This window comes from Nycticebus coucang, chromosome X (assembly GCF_027406575.1).
Source record: "Nycticebus coucang isolate mNycCou1 chromosome X, mNycCou1.pri, whole genome shotgun sequence".
Lineage (NCBI taxonomy): Eukaryota > Metazoa > Chordata > Mammalia > Primates > Lorisidae > Nycticebus > Nycticebus coucang.
Window position 1 is genome coordinate 124,278,434 of NC_069804.1, and position 9,767 is coordinate 124,288,200.

At 39.4% G+C, this 9,767-nt stretch overlaps 1 pseudogene; it reads left to right on the forward strand.

Annotated features, from left to right (window-relative positions):
• The first annotated feature begins 6,803 nt into the window (after nucleotides 1-6,803).
• Nucleotides 6,804-7,551, forward strand: LOC128576998 (periphilin-1-like; annotated as a pseudogene).
• The last annotated feature ends 2,216 nt before the right edge of the window (nucleotides 7,552-9,767 follow it).

Here is a 9,767-nt window from a genome sequence, read left to right on the forward strand (position 1 = left end):
AGGGGAGAGGTTAGGGTGGAGGGAAGGTAATAGGTGGGGCCACACCTACGGTGCACCTTAGAATGGGTACAGGTGAAACTTACTAAGTGCAGAATACAAATGTCTACATACAATAACTAAGAAAATGCCATGAAGGCTACGTTGAATAGTTTGATGAGATTATTTCAGATTATATATGAAACCAGCACATTGTACCCCCTGATTACACTAATGTACATAGCTATGATTTAACAATAAAAAAAAAAAGAAAGAAAAGAAAAAAAAAAAAAAAAAAAAAAAAAAAAAAAAAAAAACAAATATAAAGAAAATGTATTTCTCCTTCTAAAATTGGTAAGAACTAAATGCAGAATCATCAACTTTTCATGCACTTTTGAACCCTCTGATGGAAGTATGAAAATGTTCATTAAAATGAGAAGAACAGGTACAGCATAAGAGAGATATGTGTGGGGAAGTGACATTCTTTAATTACAAAAAGTCCACATGAGGACATACTCATTTTTTAATTGCTATACATAGTATAATACATGTATACAGTTTCAGAGTATATGTGATAATTTCAAACATTAATATAATTGGTAAAGGTCAAATCAGTATACTTGGGATATCCAGCTACATATCCATTTTGGATGCTCTCCACGTTCTCATTTTATTTATTTTATTTTAGATTAATATAAGGATACAACATATGATGTTCTCATATTAAATACAGTCGAAGTTCTGTAAGCTGACCACCCAAGGAAAGGTAACAAACTGGTCAATATACAGATGTGCTCAAGATAAGGAACTAGGCCTACTCTACTGATATGTACATGTGGTGCATATCCAGTCCATGAAAATTAGGCCAACTTAAGGAGGTGGTCAGCTACGGAGGTTCTACTAGGTTTCCATTGCTTTGTCTCCTGCCCACCAGACCCCAACCTCTACCCCATCCTGGCTGAGTCTTTCTACTCAGAACAGGGTTTAGGCACTTACAGTTAAAGCACTTATCCATATGATTCAACCCAGATCACCAAATGAAGAGCAATTAGGACTGCACAAAAAGTGGACCAGAAAGAGACTTGTTGTTCACTTTTTTCTTTTTTTTGCAGAGTAGTGCAGAACTTTAAAATAATTCATTCATGACATAAATAGTTTTCTTCACAGAAAATCTTTCCATTCATTGCAAGAAATCCTACATGCTATAGAGACAGCCAGAACTGGGAAAAGATGAAAACCTGAGAACTAAAAGCAAATCTGCCTCCTAAAAATTAGCCAGCCCACTGGAATATCATATAATCAAGCAATACTCTCAAAGGCATTGTTCTCAACCTCCGTAATGCCACGACCCTTTAGTACAGTTCCTGTGGGTCGTGACCCACAGGTTGAGAACCGCTGCCCTAAGGTTAGGGTTGCTCGATATTGCATGGGGCATACTTATATTAAAAAATTATTTATTATTTATCTGAAATATAACTGGGCATCCTGTAATTTTATTTGCTAAAACTGGCAACCCTAATAAGGTGTTACACCATCACATGTGTGGCATTTAAAATTTAGAGTCCATTTTCATAATTTAGCATTCTTTAAGGAACAAAAAGTTTTTACACTGCTATGAACAGAAAAAAAATCATTGTTTTTTCTTTGATGGTGAAAAGGTAAATTGAAACTTAACTGTTCCATTACTTTTCAGAAGGTTTAGGATGGTGGTAATTTTATTTACAGATTTTGATTCCAAATTCTTACCCAGCATTAGTATCAATGTAAGAGTAAGTTTCAGTTTGGTAAGTTTTCTAGCTATCCATGGGTCTGTTACCTTCTTAGTTCCGCCCTGTATTTTTTTTTTTTTTTTTTTGTAGAGACAGGGTCTCACTTTATGGCCCTGGGTAGAGTGCCGTGGCCTCACACAGCTCACAGTAACCTCCAACTCCTGGGCTTAAGTGATTCTCTTACCTCAGCCTCCCAAGTAGCTGGGACTACAGGCGCCCGCCACAACGCCCGGCTATCCGCCCTGTATTTTTTAATACCAGACTTTCTGTTTCCGTGAGCTTGGGGAAAGGGGAAAAATTCAGGAATACCGCTTTGCTATTAGTCTTGTTGTAGGGAGCACAAAGTAGACTGTGTATGTGCTTCAGACTTGCTGGGCAACAGAGGGTTAACATCTTTTTCTATATTGCCACTCAAATTGCTGCTTACCATCTAAAGTACAGGGTACAGAGTGAGGAGAAAGGCCACAAGGGTCATTATACTTTGGTGGCAAGAGACCAAAGAACACATCATTATCTTCATTCTATTCAATGACACCAGCCGTTTATTAAAGGACAAAATTGGAATTCTCCACTTGAATATTTTTGAGGACTGTTTTATTTCTACAACTTGAGAGAAAGAAAGAAGGCTTTACAGAGCGCTGCAGTTGTCAAGGCCTTTTGGTGCCCACAGGCTGCCTCATCTAATGACACTACGCTCATTGTTAAGACAATTGAATCACATTTCTTCCTCATATTGAGTTGAAAAATTTTAATATCTCATGGCTGAGGCCATGAAACTGACATAACATTTGGTCAGTCACTGGAGGAAACTAATGACATGAGATTTTCAGCCTGGAGGAATCTCTCTGTTCTTTTAAGTTACATTCTGTTTTATCTGTACCACTTGCAGGCCATTTATCTCTTTATGCTGTTGTTTGTGTGTGTGGCTTATTTCCCCTATTCAACCAGAAACTCCAGGAGAGTAGATTCCATCTAGTTAGTCATCTTAATCTGCTCATACAGAACTTTATGTTGTACATAATAGGTTCTTGATAAATACTTTGTGAATAAATCATTGTAAATGAACTGTTTTCATTTTTTTTATTATCTATAGCATGATCAGAGCACATCCAAATGTGTGGGGCTTCCAAGAAAATAGCTCAGAATGGAACCTTTTTCCTTTCATTAACTGAAAAGAAAGGCTTTGGAATTCTGTTATCCAGGACTACTTGGAACCAGAGAGAAAGAGAAAAAAGGTTTTGGCATTTTCCCCACTAACAAATTCTAAAAAGTAAGTAACACTCCACAACTTGAAAAATTTCTTGGGCCCCCTATGGATAAATTGACTGGTTTAATAAAATTAAATTAAATTAAATAACAGGAGTAAGAAGTGAATAATGACTGTAAGTGCAGTGTATTCCAAAGCCTTAAAACTAAGTCTCTTATCATACTCTTGAGATCAAGTGGTGAAAACTGCAGCCTGGTTGGAACATCATCTATCATTAATTGGATCTTTAGGTCACTGTTCTTTTGCATATCTATAGAATGACTTGAATGTGGCCAGAAGAAGATGATGAACACTGGAGGGCTAGAAATATTACTCTAGGTTGAGGGCAGCAGAGATGTGAAAAAAATGTCATATACAATAGTAGGAAAATTGATATGTAATAAGAAAAATTAGGAAGGGGGTTTGGAGCTTGTAGCACAGTGATTATGGCACTGGCCACATACACCAGGGCTGGCAGGTTCGAACCCAACCTGGGCCAGCTAAACAACAACTGTAACAAAAAAATAGCTGGGTGTGGCTCAGGCAGCTAAGGTGCCAGCCACATACACCTGAGCTGGATGGTTCAAATCCAGCCAGGGCCTGCCCAACAACAATGATGGCTGCAACCAAAAAAAAAAAAAATAGCCGGGCATTGAGGCGGGCACCTGTAGTCCCAGCTATTTGGGAGTCGGAGGCAGGAGAATCTCATGAGACAAGGAGTTGGAGGTTGCTTTGAGCTGTGATGCCATGGCACTCTACCCAGGGTGACAGCTTGAGGCTCTGTCTCAAAGAAAAAAAAATAGCTGGGTGTTGTGGTGGTACCTTTAATCCCAGCTACTTGGGAGGCTGAGGCAAGAGAATCACGTAAACCCAAGGGTTTGAGGTTGCTGTGAGCTGTGATGCCACGATGCCACAGCACTCTACCAAGTGTGACACAGTGAGACTCTGTCTCTAAAAAAAGAAAAAAAATAGGAAGGGGTCATACACAAAAAAATAGTTGCCAAGTTCACAGAGATTCCTCTGAGTAGAAGTCTATGGGAAAATATTGAGTGTTTAGGAGGCTAAGAAAAAATTTTTCTTATTTTTTGAGACATCGTCTTGCTCTGTTGACCAGGCATGAGAGCAGTTGTGTCATTATAGTTCACAGCAACCTCAAACTCAGGAGAAAATTTTTAATCTAAAGAGAAGTGGTCCTAGATTCCAGATCAAATGAAGGTCACTTCTTTAAAAATAAAGGTAGGAAGGAGGGAGAGAACATGAAAGATAACAAAAATGAAGAGACAGATTAAGCAAATAAGGCTAAAACTTGTGAGGAAGAATTGAGGATCCCACAGAATACGGCTAAAGTAAGGAGTTAGGCACTATACTAGAAAATCAAGTTGGAAATACTGGGAAAAAATGTCATCATCATAGCTCACTGCAGCCCCAAACTCGTGGGCTCAGGAATTCCTCATACCTCAGCCTATCAAGTAGATGGGACTACAGGTGGCACCACCTTGCTCAGTTGATTTTTTCTATTGTTTAGTAGAGATGGAGGTCTAGCTTTTGCTCAGGTTGATCTTGAACTCCTGACCTCCAGTAATCCTCCTGTCTAGACCTCCCAAAGTGCTAGGATTACAGGCATGAGACACCATGTTGGGCCCCTAAAATTAATTAATCTATTTAAAAGTGTACTAGGACCAACCCTGGTGCCTCAAACCTGTAATCCCAGCACTTCAGGAGGTTGATTCAGGAGAATTGCTTGAGGCCAGCAGTTCCAGACTAGCCCAGGCAACACAGCAAGACTCCATCTCTACAGAAAATAAAAAAAAAAAGAAAAATTAGCTGGGCATGTAGCACTCACCTATAGTCCCACCTACTCTGGGAGACTGAGGTAAGAGGATCACTTAAGCCCAAGAGTTGAAAACTGCAATGCACTATGATCAGGCAGCTGTGCTCTAGCCCAGGTGACAGAGTGAGACTTCGTCTCAAAAGAAAAAAAAAAGAATACTGGGCACTTATTATGTATTATTTACTTGCAGTCATTGTACCAGGTTCTTTTATTATTATACCTTATTTAATCCTCAGCTATTCAAGTAAACATTTTTATCTCCATTTTCCAGATTTCAAAAACTATGTATAGTTCATATACATTGTATTCAGGATCACAAAAATAGGCAGGGCAGGGTGGCTCACACCTGTAACCCTAACACTCTGAGTCCACTCAGGTGGACTGCCTGAGCTGAGGACTTTGAGACCAGACTGAGCAAGAGCAAGACCCCATCTCTAAAAATAGCTGGATGTTGTGGTGGGCCCCTGTAGACCAAGATATTTCGAAGGCTGACACAAGAGGATTGCTTGAGTCCAGGAGTTTGAAGTTGCCATGAGCTGTGATGCCATGGCCCTCTACTGAGGACAACAAAGTGAGACTGATATACCAGTTTCAGATCTATCTTTGACCTCAAGTCCTCACATTCTTGCTTGCTTTTTGTCCTTCACCTCCATGGCTGTTCCTCTCTAGCCCAGAGGTTCTCAAATTTGTGGGCACACCAAAATCATCTGGGTGCTTTTTAAAATTTGAATTCTGTGATTTCAATCCCAAATTATCTGATATGGTATGTTTGGAGAGGGAGCTAGGAAGTCTACATTTTAACAGGTAATCCAGCTGATTACGAGGCCAGGAGTCCAGTGACCACCCTTTAAAAAATGCTTTTGAGCTCTTCTGAAATAAGGCTATAATCAGATAATACTCAAAGTAAAAATGCTGGAGGATCCTTCAGTCTGAGTGCCGTGTTGCCTTGTGTTATAGCACTCTTACACAATATGAAACGAGTAATGTGGAACATTCAATCAACACAGTTGTTCACTGCAATAAAATGTCAACATTTCAAATCTTTTTTCAAAAGACTTCTTAAGAGTTGCTCTTTCCACACAGGGTCCTGTTTAAAAGGAATTACAGCTGCTCCTACTTTTATAACCAAGAGTTCCAAATCTGTCTATAAAATATTTAAAATGAACAAATTGCAGTTATAGCTATATTTTCAGTCATGTAGAACAAATCCATTGCCTTCAAAATTATAAGCCAGGTTAATTAAAAGTAACAAAAAGCTCTATTAAGAATAGAATTTTTAAACAAAAAAACCAATGGAATAAATCAAAGATGGAAAATCAATAGATTTGGACTACATAAAAATAAAAAAGTTGAAGCTCAAAAACCATTACTAGGCTTGGCACCTGTAGCTCAATGGTTAGGGCACCGGGCACAAGCACCAAGGCTGGTGGTTTCAACCCTGGCCGAGGCCTGCTAAACAACAATGACAATTAAAACCAAAAAGTAGCCGGGCTGCCTTGGCACTGGTAACACAGTGTTTACAGAACCAGTCAGATACACCAAGGTGGCAGGTTCGAACCCAGCCCAGGCAAGCTAACCAAGTGCAAAAAACAAATAGGCGGGCATTGTGGTGGGCACCTGTAGCTGTGAGACTAATGATGCTAAACAGGTCTAATTTTGGGGGGCAAATTCTCGTGCCTCAATAATGATTTTAAAAACCACAAGTACTGGCTCAGCACCTGTAGCTCAGCAACTAAAGTGCCAGCCACATACAGCAGAGCTGGCGATCCAAGTAAAACCTGATTCCAACTGAGTGTTGTGGCTGAGGCCAGAGAATCGCTGAAGCCCAAGAGGTTGAGGTTGTTGTGAGCTGTGACGCCACGCACTCTAGCCAGGGCGACAGAATGAGACTCTGCCTCAAAACAAAACAAAACGCTTCCTGAAACCCGGTGCTTTGTGACGTCATCGTGCGCGCCGGAAGTGCCTGTTGCCTGGGATAGCCATGGGCAGCGGCCAACGAGTCTCTGGGCAGCCTGGAGTCAAGGATTATGGGCGGTCTGGACTCATAGCTTATAGAAGACGTGAAATATGGTCGGAGGGACGATTTGACTATGAAATCTCTCCTTTGAAGAGAACCAGTCTTTCCATCAGTCTCAGCATAGAAAGTCCAGGCCAGTTGATGTCTCCTACAAATGGCAGCATGAAACAAAGCCACAAACAGATAAGGAGTGGCCTGTATGATCTTTGAAAACATAAAGAGATACCTCACCCTGGTTTTATTCAGCAGTTTCGTCATCCAAGGTGTTAGCCAAACCTCGAAGGCTGAGAAAGAACTTGCTGAGACTGCAAGAAAGTGGGCTGCTGAAAAGCGAGAGAAGTCAGATGACAGTAACTTGCCTGAAATTTACGAGTATGAAGCGGGATCCACAGCACCGTGGTTCATTTACCAGGCAGAAGGAACTGAGGCAAATGCAGCATATGGCATAGAGTTCTATGAAGACGCGCTAACCCGTCACTTTAAAGCAATAACATTAAAAGCCAAAGAGATTGAACAGGCTTACCGACAAGACTGTGAAACTTTCTGGAGGGTAGTGAAAATGCTGATTGAAAAAGATCTTTTATTAGAAAAGTCTATACAGTTTGCGCTGAGGCAGAATTTGCATGAAATATGTGAGAGAAGTGTTGAAGAACTCAAGCATTTCATTGCAGAGTAAGATACTTCAACTCAAGAGTTTGGAGAGTCTTTTTAGATTTCTTACTCAGGCAGAAAGTTTCTAGATTTTGTTTTCCCTCCCGGAATTGCATAAATCCTTAATATTTGGACGTTTTGTGATGAAGAGAAATAAATTTATGATAGCTAACCATACTTCCATTATCAAATAAATGTCTAAAATTGACTAAATTATTTTCATTAGAATTTTTTCTACATGCAGAGCGTCTTAATCCATACTCACCTTTTTTTTGCCCCCTATAATGATGGTTAATTAATTTTTCAAGCTTTGAGAAAGCAGTCTTGAAGAATAGCTTTCTATGCCTACTCATGTTCTGTAGTCTTCCAAGTATGTAATCATTTGGTCACAGGAGTGTAATTTACAGGCTAGAGATCATTCCACTTAAATATTAGTAGTCTGTTTGCATTTCACAGTGAATGATCCCATGTGAAAAAGTGAGAATTCTGAGTTGTGATTTTATTGACTTGTTGCTTGTTTTTCTTAGGCTTTGTAACTTTTATGTGTTAAAGTACTATCGTCATAAACTGAATGCTTTAGGGTCGTGCAGGATGTTTGAGAATAAGTCTCATTCAGTAACAATGTAGTGCACTTAAATCTCTGAAATACAACTCAGAATTAATAGCCTTTTTTCCCCCAAGATTCAGCATCTTCTATTAATCCTGAAACTCTTGAGTCTTTCTTTGATGTGGGAGACTTACACAATATTATGTAATAAAACTAAAAGAAGCATAATTTGGATGGAGATTAGGGATATCTTAAAGTTGAGATTTCTGACCAAAAGAGAAAACATTTAGACTTTTATTTTTTCATAGGCCCAGTAGTGGGGTGGAGTTGTGTTTTTTTCATAGGCCCATACTCTTTACCACAAGAAAGGTGATAACATGCCCATGATTACACTATGTATAGTTTATTTCCTTTTTAATCTCTGTAATTGAGTGAGTTCTTTGTTCTGCCCATTAGAAGTCCTTAGCCTTTCAGAAGTTTTCTTAAAGGAAACAAATCAGTAGGTAGTATGCCCAACTCAGCGACCCCTTTCCAAAAAGTCTGTGTAAACAGTCCTTCTTGAGTGACCCATGCAAATCACGGGTTAGTTGAGAATCTAAGTGGGACAATTAGGATGTTCCATTTGTTTCCTGATCACTTCAGCATCCCAGTGGCATTTAGCCAAAATACACAGTTACGTGCCATTACTCAGTGAGGAAACATTAAAAAATGTTTGTTATTGCTACCCAATTTCATTACACTCCCATCCACTTTTCATTTTCTACTCTCTTCTCCCTCAAATTCTGGTGTTATTTTTAGTGGCCCCCTACTGATAAAATCTAAAGAGCTACATAAAAATTATATGAAAAATGGAAATAGCAGTATGAATACTTTTAACAGATCCCATAACAGGTGCCTTAAAGTATGTATTATGCTGTCCACAAATCTAAAAACTAATTGAGGGGACACGGGGCTGGCAGGCGCATATGGAGACGGTGCGGGGAGCCTGAGTGGGCGGGAGCCATGAGCGCAGCCCGGCCCCAGTTCAGCATCCATGATGCCTTCGAGCTGTCCCTGGAGGACGCCGGCCCCAGGCCCGAGTCCAGCAGGGTCGCCTGCTTTGGGCCTCTGAATAAACAAACAAACAAACAAACAAACAAACTAATTGAGGGCAACAATTATTTTGTAAAATTTCCTAAATGAGACTACCTTGAATCTTTATTTTTGCCAGTTACATGTTAACTTACCTAACCTTAAGCCAAACTAAGTCCCACATATCAACTACAGAATTCATCCTTAATGGCAGTGATTTTCGTTATCCACTTTGGATAAACTAAGAAAGTACTGATCTTGTTTTCCGTCTTTCCCCACCAATGCTTTTCTTATCCTCAAATATGCTAGTCCCAGGATTCATTATCTACAGTCAAGATGTCACAAGTTTAAAAATAAAACTTAAACCATCAAAGGCAAAGGAGTTGTTCACTTGGTTGAAATTCATTAAGTTAGATAAGCCCTCCTATCAGATGCATTTAAATGTGGGTTCAACAGATAATTTCTTCCTCTCCCGATCCCCCAAATTATATTTAGCATTTAAAGCTGTTTATAGCTTGCCATCAGCATTATTCTGGTAGGCTTGACAGTGTTAAACTGTTTAGAGGTTTTTTTTTATTTTTAAGCTCTTTAAAGTCTAATTTTAAAATAGATAATTATGGTGTGTACCAGAATGTCTATTTTACAAATTGTTCTTGATT